This window comes from Periplaneta americana, chromosome 3, assembly GCF_040183065.1.
Source record: "Periplaneta americana isolate PAMFEO1 chromosome 3, P.americana_PAMFEO1_priV1, whole genome shotgun sequence".
Lineage (NCBI taxonomy): Eukaryota > Metazoa > Arthropoda > Insecta > Blattodea > Blattidae > Periplaneta > Periplaneta americana.
The window spans coordinates 30403576-30428563 of record NC_091119.1 but is presented as its reverse complement, the minus strand read 5'-3'; the positions used below and the strand labels follow the sequence as shown (position 1 = coordinate 30428563).

The following is a 24988-nucleotide window of genomic DNA, read 5'->3' as shown; positions in this document are numbered from 1 at the left end:
AAGTAACTATTTCTAACTGGCTGAAGAAAATGCTCGTAGTGCAACAAAAGGAGATTTTTTTTTTTTTATCATTAATTACATTTGTATAATGTAAAGTAAACTTTTCTTATTGGTTGTGTTCACCAAATATGTAATCAAAATTAAGTCACAGAGTTTCAAAATAAAATTCTGTCTACATCAGCATTATAAACAGTTTTTATACTTAGTGAAAATCGTGCTTAATATACATTATCATAGTAGTGCTGTAAAATATTACCATGAATTCCATTAAAAACGCGTAACCTGTATCAAAAACTTTACATTTTGGAACAATTTGCCAATGTCATCATATTTAATATATCACATGTCATAGCAACCCTTTTTTTTTATAGACGATGATAAACTACATACAGGAAAATCCCTCGTATCTGGCACCCAAATAACCAGCAATACTGAAACAACGGCACTTTTTGGCTAGGTGGGGGGGGGGGGGGGGAAACCATCCATGCAAAAGGGAAGACTTGGACGAATATGTGAGTGGTTTTCATGGATCACACATGCCACATATTTCTAATCTTTACATTCTTCACACGTGAAAATATAGACAGAAAACCCCATTATGTCCCTCGAGTAGATCAGGTAGCATCGGTAAACTGTCACATGGACCTTGTAAACAATGCACAGAGATATCTTCTAATTTGCCAATTCAACTCGCCCATTTCAAAGGGTGTTGGACAAGTCTAAATAGGAAAGTGTGAAATTAGATAACAACCAGACATTAGAGATATGTTCGAGTGCTACTTCATATTCATAGTTGCGACATTGGCTACACTGCTCTTCGTGTCACAAAGCCGCTATTTCAAATTGTCATAAGGTTAAGAAAACGTCTAATATTTCTTACACTATTATGTATTACAATGTACGTTACCGTATTCAGTACTAAAAATAAACATTGTACGTATTTCAAAACTTAATTTTGAAATATCTATATGAAAATTACTACATTTCAACATGGAAAAAACATGATTCTGCAGTATATTATGTCTTTACATAACCTATAAACATATTTTCCAATTATCCCGCAAAATCAGTTATCCCGCACTGCCTTTGTCCCACAGTTCCCAGATACAAGAAATTCTACTGCATCTTAAAAAAAAAAAAAAAAAAAAAAAAAAGCAAATGAAACTCACTTATTATACACTTGTTTTATAATATTACTATTTCAATTTTGTTTCTTACTTCAACGTGAAATAAGCATATCGTATATTTATTTTTCCCTAAACGTTTTAAAATTTCGTTTTCATAACGTGAAATATGCATCATTATTCTTCACGATCTCTACAATATAGACATATTCCTTAACCTTATCCATTTACTTTGAAAGAACCGTGCCGTGCCACCGGCGTGGCTCAGTCGGTTAAGGTGCTTGCCTGTTGGTCTGAAGTTGCGTTCGGGCACGGGTTCGATCCCCACTTGGGCTGATTACCTGGTTGGGCTTTTTCCGAGGTTTTCCCCAACCATAATATGAATGCAAGGTAATCTATGGCGAATCCTCGGCGTCATCTCGCCAAATATAATCTCACTATCACCAATCTCATCGACATTAAATAACCTAGTAGTTGATAGGAGGATAATATTAAAATGGATTTGAGGGAGGTGGGGTATGATGATAGAGACTGGCTTAATCTTGCACAGGATAGGGACCGATGGCGGGCTTATGTGAGGGCGGCAATGAACCTTCGGGTTCCTTAAAAGCCATTTGTAAGTAAGTAAGTAAGTAGTTGATAATATAGCAAAATGCTATTTGATTTTTTTGTTGCTCTTTACTCAAGGAATTATTTACATTACTTATGGTTCACCCTGTATAATCTGTTCTAATGTACTGTGCATTATAAGTCTTTCCAACCTTAAGCTGGTGACATACCTATTGAAATCCTTTGCTCCTCCTGATGTCCTCTTGAAATCCTTTACTCCTTCTGATGTCCTTGAAATCCTTCACTCCTTCTGATGTCCTCTTGAAATCCTTCACTCCCTCTGATGTCCTCTTGAAATCCTTTACTCCTTCTGATGTCTTGAAATCCTTCACTCCTAATGTCCTCTTGAAATCCTTTACTCCTTCTGATGTCCTCTTGAAATCCTTCACTTCTTAATCTTGCTCACTCGTCTCAGGAAAAGCTGTGGTCATCCCCTGACCGGCAGACAGAACACCTGGAGGAGAAATTCACAATAATATCAGCTCACTGTTATCCAAAATGTCATATCTTACTTTACAATTCCTTTTATTTTTTTTTTTTCTATTTCCTCATTACTTGTACTATTAAAGGTACGGTCACACGTCGCTACTTTTGCAGCGCTGCAGTACAAAAAACTGCGCAACTCTTGTACTGCGACGTGTGAACAACGGTGCAACCCGAAAAGTAGCAGCTGCCGAACCTGCTGCCCGCTCCTTTTCCATGCTGCACGCAGCTTGAAAGTAGCGACGTGTGAACAGGGTTCTCAGGGTTGCAGCCGCAGCATTTTTGATATCGGTTTTGTTGAAACTTTTGCTGCGGTTGCAACCAGTGTTGCCACCCAAATGTGCCAATGATACTTTTATTGTTTGGATATATTTTAATGTTAAATGTGATGAAAATAAATTATTTCTAACATGTATTAAATACACAACACAGTCTGAGCATAATTGCTGACGATATAATTCATTTTTTAAATTTTCCGTAGCATAGTTCCAAACAGGAGGGTTGCCAACATTGATTACGTGAATATACTGTTGGTTATCATTTAAGTATACAGGCGTTTTTAAAAGCTTTATAGTAAAAATAATGTCAATTTCTGAATACTAAATACGACAGAAAAGCAAATAATAGATAAGGAAGTTTTCGCATGAGTTTCTTAATAATGCGAACATAACCACAAAATGTATATTGAGAACTCAACACAGAGATGGAAACCTGCAGCATGACTGCGGCTGCAAAAGTAGCGCCTTGTGTGTGAACAGACTCGCAACCTCCAGTTGCAACTTTTGCAGCACAAAAAGTAGCGTGCAGCGCGCTACTTTTGGCTTAGTTGTGAACACGACACGCAACTTTTCAGCTGCAGTACAAAAGTTGCACTGCAAAAGTAGCAATGTGTGACCATACATTAAGTTAGTCTAAACAGATATCCCAGTTTTGCTGTGACATTTCCAGTTTTCACATTATTGTCCCAGTGTCCCAACAAAAACTTCACGACACTTCCTTTTCCCACATTTCAGTAGAGATGCAAAATACAATATTTCCTCCATTATTTCATTTCATCACTACCAGCGGCACAAGAATTGAAGATCATTATAAAACTGTCTACTTTCACAAGGCAATAAGGTATCGAAAGAATATTTCACTAAACAGCAGTGCAATGAGGTGAAAATCAATTTTCTACCTGCACGACCACAGCATTCCTTATTGTTATTTCACCTAACAGGACTGTACTCAGGTGGAAACAATTTCCACAATACCAGGAAACTTCATTTGTTAACCCTCCTCTCTAATCTTAAAACACTCTACCAATAGGCATAAGTAAACTTCAAAACAAGTTTCATTTACAAATGTATGCAGGCACATGGATTTCAACTTTACCATAACAGTGTTCCACATTAAGGGGAGATGATGGTATTTTTGATGAAAAATGACTAAATTAAAAAAAAAAAAATTATATTCTTTAAAATACTCTCTGATATGTGTGGATAGACATTTTTTAACTTCCTGCATTATGGATTTTTAAATCACTCACCCACTCTTATTGTTGTTTCCAGTAAATTAAATTTTCAAAAAATATTTTTTTCTTTAAAATACCCTTTGATATGTGTGGAATGCATTGCATAACATTTTGTGGGTATTTGTGCCCTTATTGGATGTTGAGATGTCATTTTTAAACTTCCTGCACTATGGATTTTTAAATCACACGCCCGCTTTTATCGGTTTCCAATAACTTCATTTTTTTTACGATGAAAGAGTAATGGAACGGAGAAAAATTCTCTCCGGTGCCGGGATTTGAACCCGAGTTTTCAGCTCTACGTGCTGATGCTTTATCCACTAAGCCACACCGGATACAACCCCGGCGTCGGACAGAATTGTCTCTGATTGAGTTCCAACTCTTGGGTTCCCTCTAGTGGCCACCCTCTGCACTACATCATAGATGTCTATGAATCTAGGACCGAAGTCCACACATGTGCTGAGGTGCACTAGTTATGAGTGACTAGTTGGCCGGGATCCGACATTTGCTACATTGCCAGGCAAAATGGATATAATTTCTGAACTATTAAAGATACATGCATGAAATTTAGAACACACATTCTTTAGACTATTAGGAAACTTTTCTCTGTAACAGAATTTTGTTAATTGATTTCATTTTAAAAATACGTCCGTTTGTTTGCAAGAAAGGAAATCAGAAAATTGTTACTAAATTTTAATTGTTTATTTTACAAACGTAGGGACTAATATCAAAATTCTGTTACAGACAGTTTGTAGAACATACTTTTGCAAATACATTGCAAAAACTGTTTGAATGTATCTTTAAAAACGGTTTAGATATATCAGTTTTAGTACAATCCTGCATTGGGTATATTTTTTTCAAATTTGGGCCCCCAAATAATTTTTTTTTCAAAATATTTTTATTTGGTCGAGTTGCCACAGCTATGAGCTCTCTACATACAAAAAATTAATAATTTACACCAAATAGGAAAAAAGTTTTAAAAAATACCATCCTCTCCCCTTAACTAAACATATTCAAGTCAGCAGCCAAATTCTAAAATCTCGGCAACATTGAAAACAATATCCATGACTAGTCAGCTGTGAACTTTTCTTTTACGGTTTTAAATGAACTGTACCGTTTCTAACATTTCTTAAATCCAATCCACAGCTGTGACCTGTATAAATGACAGAAGGGAATACTTATTTATTAACATAACCATTACAGATGAACAACAATCGAGAAAACGAGACTAACAGTGCCCGCAAAGCCAAAAACCCACAAAACAATATTGTATTAAGTCATGTCCTCAACGTAAAGACTGGTTGTGAGTGTTTCAAGAGTCGATATTGACAAGTCTCGACAAACTGCAGTCAAGCAGCCTTGAATCGCCACTGTTGTTTATACCTGACTGAACTTTCATCTACTTTGGCAACTGTTATATATGTATAAACAATCAAATAGCCTATTTCAATCATCTCTACCTTTCAGTGTATAATAATCCGTTCCCCATTCTTTATTTAATTACTAGGACCTCATTAAAAGGCTACGAATTTTCTTTTCATATCTTTAAGATCAAGTGTGCAATCTCAACTAACAAGATATTAATGTCATGTTTTATGTTTCTTTGAAAAGGAAAATTTATTTGAGAATTTTTTTTATTTATTTATATAACCATAGGCTATATCATATAATAAAACCACAACATTTTTATAACCAAGATACCGTTCTGTTTTGTCTTCTTGTCTCATTTAAACATTTAGTTATTTATTTCAATGATGTACAAAGCATGTTCTTAAAGTAAGTTCCAAAAGGGTGTAGTAAGTAAACGGGAAGATATTTACAAACCATTGTTGCATTGTATTGCCCACACTTCAATTACTTCTCAACATAATCTCCACCATTATTGAAGCATTTATCAAGTCGTGGCACAAGTCTTTCTATCCCCTCATTGTACAATTCCCCACCTGTGATGCAAACCACTCCCACGCTGCTGTTTTCACTTCATCGTCGCCATCAAAATGTTCATCACCGAATGGTCAATTTGTTCCCAGCCAAATTTCGAGATGACATTTTGGGTGTCACAAGCTGTGTGTGGCCGAGCATTGTCATGAAGCAACACAATTCCGTCGGTCAGCATCCCTCATCTCTTGTTCTGAATTGCGCAACGGAGCTTCTTCAAGGTCTGACAATAGGTTTCTCTATTAATGGCTTCACCCTGAGGCAAGAATTCGATGAGTAGGACTCCTTTTCTGTCCCAAAAAACAGTGTACACGATCTTGCATCTTGGATTCAGGTGTCATGTGAGACACCCAAGTCTCGTCTCGTCACCTGTCACCATATGGTCAAGAAACTCAGTGCCTTGTTCACTGTGACGTGTGAGAAAGCTCAATGCACTGGAAGCTCGTTTGGTTTTGTGTTCCTCGGTGAGCATCTTGGGTACCCATCGTGAGCACAATTTCCGATATCGTAATTGATCTGTCACAATTTTGTAGAGAACACTCCGCAACATTTGTGGAAAATTCAAGGAAAGCGAAAAAATTGTGAACGTCCTGTCCTCATTAATTTTTTCATCGACAGCACACATCAAATCGTCATTGATCAAAGATGGCCGACCGGTACGCTACTCGTCATGCACAGAGACGCAGCCCTCATTGAACTTCCTAACCCATCTCCTGACCATTCCATCACTAATGGCATCATCACCATACACCTCACAAAGTTGACAATGATTGTCAGCTGGTTTGATGTTTCTCGCATTCAAGAAATGGATAACAGACCAGATCTCACAGTTGGTGGGGTGCTCGATCACTTTAAACATTTCAACTGTTCAGAACTAACCACACACACGGACTGAAGCTCTCTGAAACTGCATGCACAGCTTGCCTGAGGACTGAAGAAGAAAACACGTATGCGCAAAATAACGATTACAGCGATGCGACAGCTATAATTGAAAACGGAACTTACTTTAAGAACACGCCTCGTATGTTATTCAAAGTTACGAAATCTTTCCATGCCGAATGTTATTTCGAGAATGACAAGCAAGACTCGAAGCGCACGAGAATGACGAGCCAAGACTCAAAAGGCAAACACAGCAAGCGAAAGTCACAGTTAGTTTTGTTCATCTCTAATAACCATACTTCCAGCATACACTTGCCAAACAACCCTAAAGTGCAGCAATGCAAAATATCTCAGTAAGTTTCATCACACTGTAAATGCGTTTTCAATAAGTTAATTTTGTATGTTATTAGTTATTACACAAATGAAATATTTTCCCAAAAAATTACGAAGCAATAACTTTTCAGCTGCTTCTTCTTCATATTCATATTGTTGTGCCCAAGGATTATGATAAGCAATCGTAACTTTGTTATGACCATAAGCAATATATTTTCACTTTATTTGAAAGTAATGAAATCGTACTTATTAAAAGATTCAAACATGCCTTTACAATGCGAGAGCTCGCTTCCTGTTTCGACAGATTACAGAGCACAGTTTAGCTAACTCATCAAAGTCAAAGTCCAGTCCTTGAACCAGGTAGAAATGCATACGTTTGCATTTTACTCGTAGCACAAAGTCAGTCTTAGCAACAGCTGACATATAACGTGCAGCGTCTCTCGCAAGACATCAATTTCTATTGGTTACTGGTAAATCTAAAAACAGAGATTCAGTCGCGAGAGTTCCTTAAATCTGTATTGTTCTAAGTGACGACCGGAAATGCCGATTTCAAATAATGGTTAAGAATCAGAAACGTGGTGTTCAGTGACTGCAACACCGTCTTTTTAGAAGATTCGCGGGTAAAATAGCGTCACTCTGTTACGTCACAAAGGACACAGTTCGAGAATTTATAAAAGGACATGAAAAGTCCAACACGCAGCCATTAGTTATTGGTCAAGACAGCGGTCATGGAGTAGCGCTCGTAACTTCCCAACGTCCAGGAAGAAGTTCTGAAAATGGCATCACCTCTGAACAGCATCAGGGTTCGCCCTACTATCTACTGTAAGTAAAATCATCAGTTCAATCTTTAGACTTTTCATTCAACTAGTTTATCTTGGTACTTTAGAATTAACAGAAATTTTCATACTTTCTAAATCATTCAATCTCAATATTTAATAATCCGTCTGTAGTAAATTGATATTTCATTAATAAACTTAGTAATAGTGAATTTCTACACTTGTGATTATTCCGAAAGCCTGAGATCACATTCTAAGTAGGAATCCCTCCTATCCATAAGCAAGTACAGTTTATAAATCATATTAGAGAGTTAGGAAGTATAACGCAGTGTCTAATTCGTTTGTGTTATCTTGATAGATTTTATAACTTGTGATTATCTCAAAGATAAGCCATCCGCCCTTGTCGTGGCAAGTGGCACGACAAAATACTGGTGTCACATATGGTATAATAAATACTGGTGTCAGAATTAGTATAACAAAAATTGGTGTCAGAAATGAGCACAACATCTTGCCTCAAAACTCATTACTTTTACCATAAATGACATTCAAACTTTACACAGAAATTATTTCTTTTGCCTAAGCCATTATTCAAATACCAAAATGATATCTCACTTTTCGGTTACTTACAACCCAAAGATTCTGTTCTTCAAATTAATGTATTCATACCCCTTCACCCTGTACACAGTGTCTATAATCCACGAAACAATAATCCAGATCCAAGTTCTACCCAAAACTTTCAAAACATAACAATTTTAACATAGTTTGTAATTAATATTTACCAGTTTATGCACGTTTCCTGACTGGTATTCCATCCACAGCTATATCCCAACTCCTGTCCCAGAGCTGCCTTCAGTCCGCAACTACCCCAAAATACCCTGCAACAGAACACATCACTATCACATTTCTTTATAAGTGGCTTATATTTTCGGCAACCTATGCAAACTGGACAGATAATACAACATGCATATCTTCAGTAACATCAATTCACTAAATTTCAATTCTTAACTATATTCTGCCACTGTATTATTACCACTGCTAATTTATTCTCTTTAAATATCAACATTAGTTAGTAATCCATCATTACCAGTTTATGCACGTTTATTGGCTGGCATTTGATCCTCAGTTGTCTCAAATCTCCTGTCCTAGAGCTGCCTCGTTAACTCCTCCAGAGTCTGCAACTGCCCCAAAACACCCTGGAACGAGACACATGACAATCACATTTCTTTACAAGTAGCTTACATTCTCTGCAACCTATGGAGACTGCACTCATAATAGAACATGCAAACCTTCAGAAACCCAAATCCATTTAACTATATTCTGTCACTGTACTATTATCATTGCTATTTTACTCTGTTTAAGGTGTGTCTCAAAGCTCAAGTCCACACTACACACTAGTGACTAGCAACTAGGTGACTTGTAAACTATATACTAGGGAGCTTTGGAAATGTATGCTTCAAACACGGCCTTCTTCATAGATTATTTTTTCTAAAAACCATGACATCACGGTGCAGCACTGAATTAAGAAGGCAGTGTCCTAATGCAGTTTCATTACGAGTTATGTGGAAATGATAAGGGCTTAATATATTACAATAATGTTTAAAACATTGTACAGAAGGTACTAACAACGTCAGTGTTCAAAGTTAACATGTTATTCTACATTATATTTACATTATTTCACTTCCAAAGCATTTTCAGATTTCACAACCCCATTTGCTGATGATGAGGTATCCATGTTTATTTAGTGAACAAGTCATCAATCAAGCAAGCATTTTCGTTGACTAGCTACTACGAACTAGATTGCTATGCAGTATGTATCTTTGGATCATAACTTCTGACGTCACATCCGGCTATTTAGTCAACAATCTAGTTCACTTCAGCTGAAAATGTAGCTTTGAGACACGGCCTAAATATCGACATTAGTTAGTAATCCATTTTTACCACTTTATGCACGTTTACTGGCTGATATTTGATCCACAGTTGTGTCCCATCTCCTGTCCCAGGGCTGCCTTGTTACCTCCTTCAGAGTCTGCAACTGTCCCCAAAACGTCCTGGAACAAGACACACGACAATTACATTCCTTTACAGATAACTTACATTCTCTGCAACCTGTAAAATAGCAATATATGGAAACTGTACTCATAATAGAACATGCAAATCTTCAGACACCTAAATCCACTAAATTTATATTCTCAACTATTTTCTCTGACTGTATTATAACTACTCCTAATTACTGTGTTTAAATATTGACATTAGTTAGTAATCCATGTTTACCAGCTTACGCATGTATCCTGACTAGGATTTCCTCCACAGTTGCCGCTTCCCATCTCCTGCAACATTGCCCCTCGATTGCCACCATCTTCTGTGTCAGTTCATCCAGAGTCCACATCTGCCCCAAAACACCCTAGAACAAGACACATCACAACCACACGTCTTTACAAGTGGCTTACATTTTCGGCAACTTATGAAACAGCAACATTAGCAAACTGAATCAGGAGTACCAGCACATGCACATCATCAAAAATCGAAATCCACAAAATTTTCATTATTTTTCTGGTATTGTTACTGTGTTTAAATATCGACATTAGTTAGTAATCCATATTTACCAGTTTATGCATGTATCCTGACTGGAATTTGCTCCACAGTTGTCTCCCATCTGCTCTTGCAGTGCTGCTTCACTACCACCGTCTCATCTTCTGTTACTTACTCCACAGAATCTAACACCTACGCCTAAACTGCCCCAAAACGCCCTGAAACAAGACACGTGGCAATCACATTTCATTACATGTTGTCTAAATCTTCGGCAATCTATGAAACACCAAGATATAGAAACAGCATTGCTAATACTAATTCCATAATCTAGAAACAAGAAAGTAAAACCAAGTAAAACTGCCCTCACTCATTTCCTCTCTAACAAATTTGCAAAGTGGAAAGAAAGCCAAGCAAACCTGCCCGCACCCATTCCCTTCATAACAAATTCCATAATCTAGAAAGTGGAAAGAAAAACCGAGCAAAATATTGCCTGCACTCATTTTCTTCGTAACAAAATCCATAATCTAGCAAAGTGGAAAGAAAAACCGACCAAAACTGCCCTCACTCATTTCTTTCACAACATATTCCATAATCTACCAAAATGGAAAGAAAAACCGTGCAAACCTGCCCACAGCCATTTTCTTCATAACAAATTCCATAATCTAGAAAGTGGAAAAAAAAAAAAAAACCGAGCAAAATATTGCCTGCACTCATTTTCTTCGTAACAAATTCCATAATCTAGCAAAGTGGAAAGAAAAACCAACCAAAACTGCCCTCACTCATTTCTTTCACAACAAATTCCATAATCTACCAAAATGGAAAGAAAAACCGTGCAAACCTACCCACAGCCATTTTCTTCATAACAAATTCCATAATCTAGGAAGTGGAAAGAAAAGCCAAGCAAAATTGCCTGCACTCATTTCCTTCGTAACAAATTCCATTATCTAGCAAAGTGGAAAGAAAAACCGACCAAAACTGCCCTCACTCATTTCTTTCACAACAAATTCCATAATCTATCAAAATGGAAAGAAAAACCGTGCAAACCTGTCCACAGCCATTTTCTTCATAACAATTTCCATAATCTCGAAAGTGGAAAGAAAAACCGAGCAAAATTGCCTGCACTCATTTTCTTCGTAACAAATTCCATAATCTCCAAAGTGGAAAGAAAAACCGAGCAAAATTGCCTGCACTCATTTTCTTCGTAACAAATTCCATAATCTAGCAAAGTGGAAAAAAAAAAACCGACCAAAACTGCCCTCACTCATTTCTTTCACAACAAATTCCATAATCTACCAAAATGGAAAGAAAAACCGTGCAAATCTGCCCACAGCCATTTTCTTCATAACAAATTCCATAATCTCGAAAGTGGAAAGAAAAACCCAGCAAAATTGTCCACACCCTTTTCCTTCATAAAAAATTCCATTATCTAACAAAGTGAAAAGAAAACTTAGCAAAACTGCCCACACATATTCCCTTCATAACAAATTCCATAATCTAGCAAAGTGGAAACAAAACTTAGCAAAACTGCCCAAACACATTCCCTTCATAACAAATTCCATTATCTAGCAAAATGGAAGGAAACCCTAGCAAAACTGCCCACACTCACTTTCTTCATAACAAATTAGTAAAGTGGAAACAAAGCTGAGGATAACTGCCCGCACTCATTTTCTTCATAACAAATTCCATAATCTAAACTATTTCCAACTAAGCATTCAAGTACACATAAACAAAACCGAAATGTATTACTCCAAAATTGCAAGCTAGCCACCAGGGTGCATTATTTTCAGCAAGTGAGCATGCAGGACAGCCATCATCTGATATATACATTAGACAAGTCAAAATGCCATTCCAAAATTAAGACATGCACCTCTCACGTGATTGTTCTCGGAACGCACACACGCTAGGGGAAGAGGAGACACCAATTTTGTGCTGACAGACACGATGATTCAGCAACACAAGGATATAGGGATATCAAAGAATTTTAGTCAGATACTGTATATGCATGTTGATACCGAAGGGTTCATTATTTCTCTACTGGGAATAGTGGATTTCCCTTTTCTGTACATTCCTGATTAAATATTATTCTTCCAAGAATGGAGAATTTATTTAATTCTACACAAATTTCTTTCTGGTTGGCAACACTCAATCTCGCACTGTGTTACCAGCAGCACTCATGTGCTCTGTGAAGCTGAAAGTCCTCTTGGGAGTTACACTTAACCCAGGTAAGACTGAATTATTTTTTGCTAAAAAAATACGATTTTTTTGTATGAATTATTTAATTGTAATTGATATAACATAACAAAGCTGTTTTTTAAATTTTTATGTTGATAGTATCCGAAATTTTCAGTGTCCTATATATAGGACGTCAGTCATATCCCCATGCAAAAACATTATGACATAAGTCGTTTTAGCACAAATGTATATAAATTGTTTAGCTTAACAATACATGAAATTAACACAAAATTATAATATCACTCACACAAAATAAGATTATTGTATTTTTCGAGAATGTTTGTGGTGTATGATACGTGATAAAACATTTTATATGTACACCAACATCACACTTCATACATATTATTGTTGTATTTGTGTGACACTGCCTGCATCCAGTTTGTTTTTCTTGAGATACCACAAAATGATTACTTCCATCAAACATTGAATCTTTTTGCTCAGTCTTAGATGAGATGGTCTACCGCAGTGGTCGACAGCATTCGCTCAAATGGGTAAAGGGTAAGTGCGGCAGGATTAGGTACAGAGCATACCCGCCAGCAGCCACAAATGCACCTGCGGATAAGAGACGATAGCCCGAGAGTGCAGTGAGTTGACGACTGCTGGTCTACCACTTGACTGTACATGTCGAGCAGTGGATTCGAGAACAGATAAGACGTTTGCGAAATGCAAGATGATCGAGTTTTTCATTGGAGTTTATCTTGTATAGCGTGCATGCATTTTGTTCTGCTACATCAATGCAGACTGAAGTGCCATTTCTTGTTTCTAATAGATGTTTTGTACAGATTGAAATTTTGGTCCACCCGTATTTTTGTTGTAACTAATATATGATATTGGGCTATTTCACTGATACTTTCTTCTTCAAATTTCTGGAGTACGGTAACTTGAAACTGTGTGCACGGAAATTGAAAAATGTACTATTTCCCTGCCGTATGTCAACTTCTTGCCAATTGAAATTTATTATTCTTTCTCTTCATCTGTATATCCGTTGCTGAATCACTAGCATTTCTACTGCCATTCTCACCATCGCCTTTACTACGTTCATCATCACCATTATGACTTTCGTCATCATAATCATCCATTCTCTCTCCTTGTGTGTTGAGGGTTACTGCCGTCTCAGCTCGCAACTGACTACCAGGCATACTGTCAATTGTAGGGTTATTTTCATCACCAGAATCCTCATCAGTTACGTTACCACACGCATTTATTAGTGATAAAATGGTGATGGAAATGTTATTGCATTTAGGTACAGCAACTTGGTCGTCTTGAATCATTTGTAAGGCTTCATTTAGTGAAAACCCCTATAATAACATGATTACCATCAGTCTCATGAAATCTCCCCTTTTATGACTGACGTACTACATGTAGTACGCCTAACTTTACCATGATATGGCATAACACTAAATAAAAAATTGAATCAAATTATGAATTATTATATACGAAGCACATCATACGAGTATGCCCTATCAATATCAAACGCATTATATCTATAGCATGTGATATATACCGACTTCGAGAACAACATGTTCCGCTCCACAGCCATGACTCACACAAATATGTTCACAACAATGACTATGACAGACTGAACACAATAAAAAAAAAAAATTGGAGGCAATTTATAACACATAAGGATTATGGTATCATGTTTGCCGACTATGAAAATCTTACACAACAATGTTAAAAAAAATAAAACGTCCGGTGTCCTATATATAGTACGTCAGTCTTATCTGGGTTAATGCCTAATATGCATGTGCATTGCCATAATACACATTACAATGATTTTTCATGCCTCAAACTACTAATATAAACATATCATTTAAATCCTAAAAAACTGTTCTTATAAGCATGTATAATTCACCCATATTTCATGCATATTACATATTTCCTTCTTAACAAATTCCATAATCTAGCAAAGTGGAAAGAAAAACCTAGCAAAACTGCCCACACTCATTTCCTTCATAACAAATTCCATAATCTAGCAAAGTGAAAGAAAGCAAAGTAAAACTGTCCGCATTCATTTCCTTCATAACAAATTCCAGAATCTAGCAAAGTTAAAGAAGGCCGAGCAAAACTGTCCGCACTCATTTCCTTCATAACAAATTCCATAATCTAGCAAAGTGAAAGAAAGCTGAGCAAAACTGTCCGCACTCATTTCCTTCATAACAAATTCCATAATCTAGCAAAGTGGAAAGAAAGCTGAGAAAACTGCCCGCACTCATTTCCTTCATAACAAATTCCATAACCTAGCAAGTGGAAACAAAACCTAGAAAAACTGCCCACACTCATTTCCTTCATAACAAATTCCATAACCTAGCAAAGTGGAAACAAAACCGAGCATAACTGCCCACACTCACTTCCTTCATAACAAATTCCATAATCTACACAAGTGAAAAGAAAACCTAGCAAAACTGCCCACACTCATTTCCTTCATAACAAATTCCATAACCTAGCAAAACTGCCCACACTCACCTTCCTTCATAACAAATTCCATAATCTACAAAAGTGAAAAGAAAACCTAGCAAAACTGCCCACACTCATTTCCTTCATAACAAATTCCATAACCTAGCAAAGTTGAAACAAAACCTAGCAAAACTGCCCACACTCACTTCCTTCATAACAAATTCCATAATCTACAAAAGTGAAAAGAAAACCTAACAAGACTGCCCACACTCATTTTCTTCATAACAAATTCCATAATCTAGAAAAGTGAAAAGAAAACCTACCAAACTGCCCACACTCATTTCCTTCATAACAAATTCCATAATCTAGAAAAGTGGAAAGAAAACCTACCAAACTGCCCACACTCATTTCCTTCATAACAAATTCCATAATCTAGAAAAGTGGAAAGAAAACCTACCAAACTGCCCACACTCATTTCCTTCATAACAAATTCCATAATCTAGAAAAGTGAAAAGAAAACCTACCAAACTGCCCACACTCATTTCCTTCATAACAAATTCCATAATCTAGAAAAGTGGAAAGAAAACCTACCAAACTGCCCACACTCATTTCCTTCATAACAAATTCCATAATCTAGAAAAGTGAAAAGAAAACCTACCAAACTGCCCACACTCATTTCCTTCATAACAAATTCCATAATCTACAAAAGTGAAAAGAAAACCTAACAAGACTGCCCACACTCATTTTCTTCATAACAAATTCCATAACCTAACAAAGTGGAAACAAAACCTAGCAAAACTGCCCACACTCATTTCCTTCATAACAAATTCCATAATCTAGAAAAGTGAAAAGAAAACCTACCAAACTGCCCACACTCATTTCCTTCATAACAAATTCCATAATCTAGAAAAGTGGAAAGAAAACCTACCAAACTGCCCACACTCATTTCCTTCATAACAAATTCCATAATCTAGAAAAGTGAAAAGAAAACCTACCAAACTGCCCACACTCATTTCCTTCATAACAAATTCCATAATCTAGAAAAGTGAAAAGAAAACCTACCAAACTGCCTACACTCACTTCCTTCATAACAAATTCCATAATCTACAAAAGTGAAAAGAAAACCTAACAAGACTGCCCACACTCATTTTCTGCATAACAAATTCCATAACCTAACAACGTGGAAACAAAACCTAGCAAAACTTCCCACACTCACTTCCTTCATAACAAATTCCATAATCTACAAAAGTGAAAAGAAAACCTAGCAAAACTGCCCACACCCAGTTTCTTCCTAACAAATTCCATAATCTAGCTAAGTGGAAAGAAATCCGAGCAAAACTGCCCACACTAATTTCCTTCATAACAAATTCCATAATCTAGAAAATTGAAAAGAAAGCCTACCAAACTGCCCACACTCATTTCCTTCATAACAAATTCCATAATCTAGAAAATTGAAAAGAAAGCCTACCAAACTGCCCACACTAATTTCCTTCATAACAAATTCCATAATCTAGAAAATTGAAAAGAAAACCTACCAAACTGCCCACACTCATTTCCTTCATAACAAATTAGCAAAGTGGAAAGAAAGCCGAGTAAAACTGTCTACACTCATTTTCTTCATAACAAATTAGCAAAGTGGAAAGGAAGCCAAGTAAAACTGCCTGCACTCATTTTCTTCATAACAAATTAGCAAAATGGAAAGAAAGCTGAGCAAAATTGCCCACTCATTTTCTTCGTAACACCATAATCTAGCAAAGTGCAAAGAAAGCTGAGCAAAACTGCCCACACTCTTTTTCTTCATAACGAATTTCAAATATAGGTACGGTATTTACCTAAATATAATCATTTATATACATCTATTTCATTCCAATAGTTTAATATCCTACCTTAAGCAGACAACCTTCCAGTCAAAGACCTTCAAATCTTCATACCAGTCCTCCTCATCAGTCTCGGGTAAAGCAGTAGCAGTCATCCTCCACAGGTCCGTGTACAATCTGTAAACAAATCCCAACATAATCTCATCTCAATCTAAACTGCAATATACATTCTCTATTTTATAATTCCTGCTTTTACTTCCTTCTCATATTAACCCGACACTACTCACTATGAGAATTTTGCCAAATATCAAATTTAAATCACAATCACACCAAAATCAAAATGATCCCAACATTGACCCCCCTTTTTTTAACGGCTATCCACCAGAAAACCTTCTCAAACTACTGCTACGATTTTAGGCAAAAACTTTTTCTGTTCCTCACAAAATAGGTAACTTATATGAAAATAAATGGGCTTGCTTCTATACACGGGGCAGTGGCATTTCCCTAAGGTTAGAGCCCAGTTTAGATGTATATGTGTGTGTGTGTGTATTAATGGAAAAAAAATGTCATATAAACATGCGTCCTATTCTCAATATTTTCTAGCCCCTTTTATTATATGGCCACATTTGGTAAACTTATAGTACCTAAAAATACCTACATTTATGTTACAATCTGGAAACAGTAAAAGAATACACCAGGAAGTACGACCACAAATATTATCAAAAAATGCAGGCTCTAAATTTCTAAAATGTTATAAGAAAATGAACTCACAACTGGACAAAAATTACGAGGTACCACAACAAGACTTATCAGAACTTAAATATCTGATAAAAGCATAAAAAAGGTTACTAATAATATTTTTCAAACCAGTTTTATCAGAGTATGAAAAAAAATCTACAGTTACATCATTTGGTAACCATTACATTTTTATGATCTCTCTAACATATTTAATATTTTTTCTGCATGTAATAAACACTTATTTCTGAAAAGTAGACTACTCTCAGACATGTAGAATTGTTTATTTTAATACGTTTAATTTTTTCTGTGTCATATATAAATTATGTTAAAATTTACATAATGTTTTGTGACCTAAGTTTTCTATTTTCAAAGAAATGTGCATTATTGTAGTCTAACTTTTACATAAATGCATGTTAATCGGTGTACAAAATTTCAGAATTCTATCTCTAATGGTTGTGGAGTTATGAAATAATATGTGTGAAAATTTAAAGTATAAAGTGAATTCTTAAAAATAGTATTAGTAACCTTTTTTATACTTTTATCAGATATTTAAGTTCCAATAAGTCTTGTTGTGGTACCTTGTAATTTTTGTCCAATTGTGAGTTCATTTCTGCATAAAATTAAAAAAATTTAGAGCCTGAATTTTCTGATAAAAATTGTGGTTGTTCACGTACACATACCCTTAAAGACTGGTCCATGTTAAGTTCTTAACCTCCCGCAGTTAACATCAAGAGTTGAAAAGCTTTTAAAGTGTATTTCTTTCAAATACTTATTGCATTCATTCTAGTGTTTGTGAAAACCGCCAGTATGCCGAAAATATTGGCAGCCAATTCATCATTAATTCGACAGAGAATACAAAAATGTCCTACTTTCTCTACAGACAGCTGAATTATCTATTGTGGCATAAGTTATGTAACAAAGAGGTTACTAAATATTTCCATTTTACATGAATTTTCACTACTATGTTGTCCACACCTGTGGAATAATGGTCAGCGCGTCTGGCCACAAAACCAAGTGGCCTGGGTTCGAATCCTGGTTGGGGCAAGTTGCCTGGTTGAGGTTTTTTCCTGGGTTTTCCCTCAACCCATTACGAGCAAATGCTGGGTAACTTTCGGTGCTGAACTCATTTCACCGGCATTATCACCTCCATTTCATTCAGACGCTAAATAACCTAGATGTTGATACAGCGTCGTAAAATAACCCAATAAAATAAAAAAAACTATTATGTTAGCAATATTTTCACAGTGAAATTACAGTCCTTGTACATTTACCAGATCTATATACAGCCACTACTATGAAGCTCTTAGTTTGATAACTTTATCTCCTAAGATTAGGTTAAATTGATATAAAAGTAATGGGTGATGGCGAGATGGGATGTAATTCTCATGTAACCATTAATAGGCATTAAATTTCTACTAAAACTCACAACATTTTCTTAATACTTTCATCACAGGTATTTAATTAAACTAATTTTAGTCTATTCTTTCAGGTAAACTCTGAACAAAAGTCACATTTAAGTCAACACGTTAAAGGGGCTAAACATTAGGGAAATGCACAAAGAAAATCGTGTTTCAATCACTGTTACCTAACTGACCACATTTCAAAGGCGACACAAAAGAAACGAATTCCATGCAGATTTGTGTCAAGCACTTGTCGCGACAAACATACCCTTCAATACACTTAAAAACTGCCAATTCAGAAACTTTCTACAGAAATACTGTCATTGCAACATTCCATTGCAATCTACACTAAGAAAAAACAACTTACACAATATAATACGATCATACGTTAAGCAGGATAAGGGAAGCTATAGGTGATTCATGCATTTGGATCTCTGTTGAAGAGACAACTGACAGTCTTGGTCATTATAGTGGCCACGTTCAATTAGTAGGCTAGCGGTGTCAAAGAGGACGGAAGCTTTGTAGTGTCAATAATTTTAATTATGTCGCGCTGTCCATTGTCGTCAAGTCTTTTGAAGGCCGCTCCAATACTCCACGCGGAGTGTATAGACGGAAGCTTTGTAGTTTCAATAATTTTAATTATGTCGCGCTGTCCATTGTCATCAAGTCTTTTGAAGGCCGCTCCAATACTCCATGTTATATTAATATATAGCAGCAACAAACAAGACGTGACAACGTCGCATTTTAATTTCATTATCGGTGCATGCAATAAAGACCTACAAATCTTAAAAGGAATGCCGCTGCCTAATAATTAAACGAGGCTACTATACATATAGTTGTTTTTTTTTTTGAAAGATGGGACATGACAGTTAAGCGGCTGAACTTGGAACTACAGTGCTATGTTGCCAATATGGACTACCATCCTGTCAGCTGATGAAAGCTAGCAATTGACGTTAAAACATTCACTGACAATTGACGCGAAGGTAAGAAAACAATACAAAAATCGACAGAGAATCAAAGACGAAACGTACCAATGCTAACATTGCATGCACAATAAATGTCACCAAGAGAGCTATTAAGCACTCGCCACGTGGGAAAGGCAAGTTTGGCAACTCAACCATTGTTACAATAACAACAAACCTACCACGCTATGTGACATTCAGTTGTTTTTCCGATCGCAAAGCTCCTGTCATGTCCCTCTTTCAAAAAAAACAAGTATAGCTACTCTCTTTCCAGCTAAAGATTGAAGTAAATGTAAATAAATGCACGTGGCATAATGGTTCCTGATTGGCTATTGGATGCACAACGCCTCCAAACTCATGCTTGTCATCTTCTTCCTCACATTAAAATAGTCCCTTCTAAAATAATAAAATGTATAATATACATGGAATACGAGTGAATTAAACATGCTTATAAGAACACTTTCTTACGATTTAAACAACATGTTTATATTAGTAGTTTCAGACATTGCGTGTTAAATCATTGTAACGTGTATTATGGCAACGCGAATGCATAATAGGTGTTAAATCCCTCCCAAGGTGACTTGCAGCTTCACAAAGCACATCAGCACAGCTGGTATAACACAGTGCGAGATTCAGTGTTGCCAACCTCAAATAAATTTCTGTAGAATTAAAGAAATTCTCCACTCTTCAAAGAATAACATTTAATCACGAATATACAGAAAAAGAAAATCCACTATTCCCAGAAGAGAAATAATAAATATTAATCCTCTGTGAGCATTTTTCGGCTTAGTTCAATGAATGTGTTGAAATGTCTGCAATATATTAGACGGTGGCTGCCCTGTGTGCTGCTTTGGTAGCTAGCTTGCGATTGCGGAGTAATACATTTTATTTTGTTTATGTCTACTTCAATCTTTAATTGGAAATAGAGTAATTTCATTGTCGAAAATTGGATCCTCACACGCCATCTACATCTTACTTAATCTCCAGCAGAGACTTTATAAGAACCAACCAGGAGACGCTTGCCCAGTTTCTTAATAATAGCTTCAAAGTATTTCTCCCCAATAAAATGGACGAGAATAAAGTAGCCTACTTGTAATACAACCTGATGCGGCCTGCTACATGCTTGCTGCTATCAAGTTGCTAAGGTTATTTTATCCCGCATTCTTCCATGTCATTTGTCTTATCCATGCCCTGAATTGTGTTGCTGACAAGATACGTGTTCAATTTCCTACAATGAACCTAAGCTGCTTTCCACAATAAAAAAAATCGTCAAGGCACCTGCAATGATTCAGTTATTTCGAGAGAAACTTCAGGATGTAGCACTACCACCACAACCTATCCTTACCCACAGGGAAACTTGGCTTTGAGCCCTAGAATATCACAATCAACATTTGAAGAAAACTGAAGACATACAGTAAAACCCCGATAAGATGCTGTTCAAGGGACCGGGTGTAAACCGTGTATTAACTTGGATCGCGTATTAGGCGGGTATACTAATTTTGACTTATACAAGTGCCTATTAGCATTTTTTTTATCGAAATACATGACCCATGGAAGGTAATGCAGTATTACTCCATTATGTAATTACTATACTGTACGTCAAAGACATTTACAATATGTACTGTACTTAATTATTTCACAAAAAAAAAAAAAAAAAAAAAAGGCATTTACAGTTGCTTGCCGTGTGCGTGTTCTCCAAGTCCTCATGTTTATCACACTTCAGTTTCTGCGATTATATCTTCCCGACGACGTCGCAACTGCATTGATTGAGTTGTGATTTTTTATTATCATTCTTAATATCGATGATGACATTCCTAAAGAACCAGGGAGTTGTTTCTGGGTAAGAGTACTGTTCTCATCGTACTTTCGTAAGATTTCCAATTTTTTCGACACAGAAAGCACTTTTCGTTTAACACTCATTGTAATGACATTCACAGACACTTCAATACACTAAAGGAAAACAAACTCCACTGCCCAGCAAAAATTGCCAGAATTTTATTACGGCCAAGTGAGGAATGCTATTTAAGAGAGAGGGTTAGCAAGAGGGTGAGGTATTGTAACTGTATGTTGGCTTTAAGTGCGCAGGTAAGGAGTCGAATAAGAGAGCGTAACAAGAGAGTGGGGTATACTAAGGTATGAAGTATGAAGGTTTAAATGTGCAGGTAAAGGATCGAATACCAATACTTTTCAGGTTAATGGCACCAGTGAGTTCAATGACCAAGATGTTTCATTGCTGTTACAGTACATTGCTGAAAATTACATCGAAAATATTCCACAGAAACAGCGTATTATGCGGGACTTGAGCTCAACAAACGGGGTATTATATATGAAATGTGTAGGGACCGGACAAAAAAAGCGTATTACACGGGATAGCATAATAAGCGGGCGCGTCTTATCGAGGTTTTACTGTAGTTCTAATCCTAGGCAGGGATGCCACATGTATTACTTTGAGCTAAAGATTTAGGATGTATTCAAGGATTCATCAATTTACCATGACATTGCGTACGTACATCAAATCACATCATTCATTTCTTATTCGCATTATTACTGCCCTTCAATCTTCGGGAGAACCTAATCTACAATTAACTGAATTTAATTGAAGAGGCGAAAGAAAAAAAAACGTGGCCCCTGGCCCTCTTGATGATAAAATTCGTAAAAAAAAAACTTAATACAGTGCTTCGCAAAAAACCCAGGATTATCAACTCTTCGTACTGTCGCTGCTCTATTGTATGGTACATCTGTGAAACATACCTCATACCACGATTTAAATACTATGCTCTACTGACATCAGTTTATGTAAAACCCTCATTTTCTGCTTTCAAGCCAATGTTAACAAACAAGAGACGCAATTTTTCTTTGCAAAATCTAGGAAAAGTATTAGGTATAAATTTCAGAAAACGGATATCTTTCTTTCCCTCTTACTCCAAAATTTCAACTTTGTGCACGCAAAATAAATTATTGGCACCCTCCTCGGTCAACGTTACTTATGTCCCGCCCACTATAGACACATAGGCCAATTTTACACATATTTAGTATAACTTGTTGCTTCTTTCAAGGTTAGGTTTGGTTAGTTTAGGTTTTTCTTATAGCCTACCTTGCATATACGATTATAGCGCAACATTGGCAGTGATAAAAGTGAAATATTCGTTCAGTGGGCGTTGGATATTCTACATTCACCCTATTGTCATTACGTAACTATTTAAGGTACCTACAATTATATTTTAATCGCCTAAAAATCCGAGGTCTACTCACGAGTCACTTAAAACGAACATGGCGCACTATAGACCTACACGTCATATTGGCTAATTAAATTATACGTTACAGTCTGTTTCTGCTTACTCTAACACAAAATACATTCATCAATACCATCGTACCTATTAAATTATAACCCATTGCTCCAGAAACCTCGATACAAATTATCTATAGTAGACCTATACTACGCATCCTCATTCATACCCAAACTTCAGTCTTGAAAAGCATTACACTCAAGACAGTTTAAATACATCTAATTATTTCCTAACTTTCACAGTCCTATAAGTATTCTCACCTCGTTTCCTTAATTTCATAAGGCACACTTATATCCATTTTTTATATAAAAAAAAACACAACATAAAATTTTACATCACACGTAAGTCAGCCATATTTATTTCGCATCGTTTTCCACTAATCAGAATAGCCAACACAGGTCAGCAAAAATTACTAAACTACCCTACTGCAAAAGTCGTCAATTCTTTATTATGAATAAAGACACCCTCATTTCTTACTTGAGGGTGTATAAAAACTTACTACATCTGTATTTAAGTAATATACAAGAGAAAACAACTTCTTGCCAAAAAAAAACATTTTAAATCATTACATTTAATGACAAACTAGCTCAATTGGCAGTACTGCTGGCCATATCTCGGACTTCTCGAGAGACCATCTCGCGAAGAAACGAACTTCACGAACAAAGCTTAAACTCTATTTTCACATCATTTTCCCTTATATTTTCTCCTCTACTTTATCCTATATATTCCCTCTATTTTCACCTCTATTATATTCTCTATTTTTCCTTCAATATTCCTTTCTATTTTCAATTCTTTTATCCGTCTCTTTTCCTCTCCATTTTCTCCTCTATTTTTATCTCTACTTCGATATATTTTCTTTTCTAGGTACTTTCCCCTCTATTGTCCCTGTATTCTCTATTCTCCCTCTATTTCCTCTACTATATTCTCCACTATGCTCCTCCCTATTTTCCACTCCATATTCTTCTCTACTTTTCCTCTATTATCACCTCCATTTCCTCCTTTATTATCCCTTCTATTTTCTCTCTACTATCCTTCTATTATTCCCCTCTATTTTCTCCTCCATTATCTCCTCTACTTTAGCTTCTACTTCTTCTCTATAAACCCTCTATATTGTCCTCTATTATGCTCTCCATTTTCTCTCCATTATCTATCTATTTTCTCATCCTTTTTTCCTCTACTCTATGTACTATTATCCCTTATATTTTCTCCCCTATTGTCCCTTCTATTTGCTCCTCTACTACCCCTTCTATTTTCTCCTCTATTATCCGCTCTATTTTCTCCCATATCATCCTCTCTATTTTCTCTTCTATTATCCGTAAATTTGTCTCATATATATCTCCTCTATTATATATTCTATTATCTCCGATATTTTACACTATATTTCTCCGTTTATTATTTCCTCTATTTTCTCCTGCATTTTGCTCATTTTGCCCTTTACTTTCTCTCTATATTCTCTTTATTTTCTCTTCTATGTTCTCTCTATTTTCCTCCTCTAATTTCAGTACATTTATCCTTTATTCTACCTTCATTTCCACCCTTCTTACTTCTCTATTTTCCCTCTAATTTTCTTCTATTTTCTCCTCTATAATTCTCTCTACAAAGAGATAATACAGAAATAACTGAGGAGGCAATACAGAAGAAAACAGAAGTGAAAATGAAGATAAAATACCAGAAGATAGAGGGAAACTATACAGCAGAAAATAGATGCAAAATGAAGGCAGATTAGAAAAGAAAATATAAGGATAACAGACTCGAAAATAGAGGAAAAAGAGAAGAAAATAGATGCACAAATATACGAATAAAAGAGGACAAAATAAACCAAAAAAGAGACAACGTAGAAAGAAATGTAAGGAAAAAATAGAGGGAATAAGAGGAGAAAGTAGAGCAATAATAGAAGGGTAATAGAGGAGAAAATACAGGAGAAATACGGGGAAAATAGACGAGAAAGTTCAGGGGAAAATACAGGAACTAGTA

The 24988-nt window shown here is 36.0% G+C and overlaps 1 long non-coding RNA gene across 1 annotated transcript; it reads right to left on the bottom strand.

The window, feature by feature from the left end:
- Positions 1-1153: 1153 nt before the first annotated feature.
- On the bottom strand, positions 1154-23399 carry LOC138697097 (uncharacterized). The gene is made up of 8 exons (XR_011331515.1): positions 23275-23399; positions 16697-16804; positions 10256-10399; positions 9924-10053; positions 9591-9700; positions 8737-8845; positions 8432-8527; positions 1154-2187 (listed from the first exon to the last, which is right to left on the bottom strand). It is a non-coding gene; the product is annotated as an uncharacterized lncRNA (long non-coding RNA).
- Positions 23400-24988: the final 1589 nt, after the last annotated feature.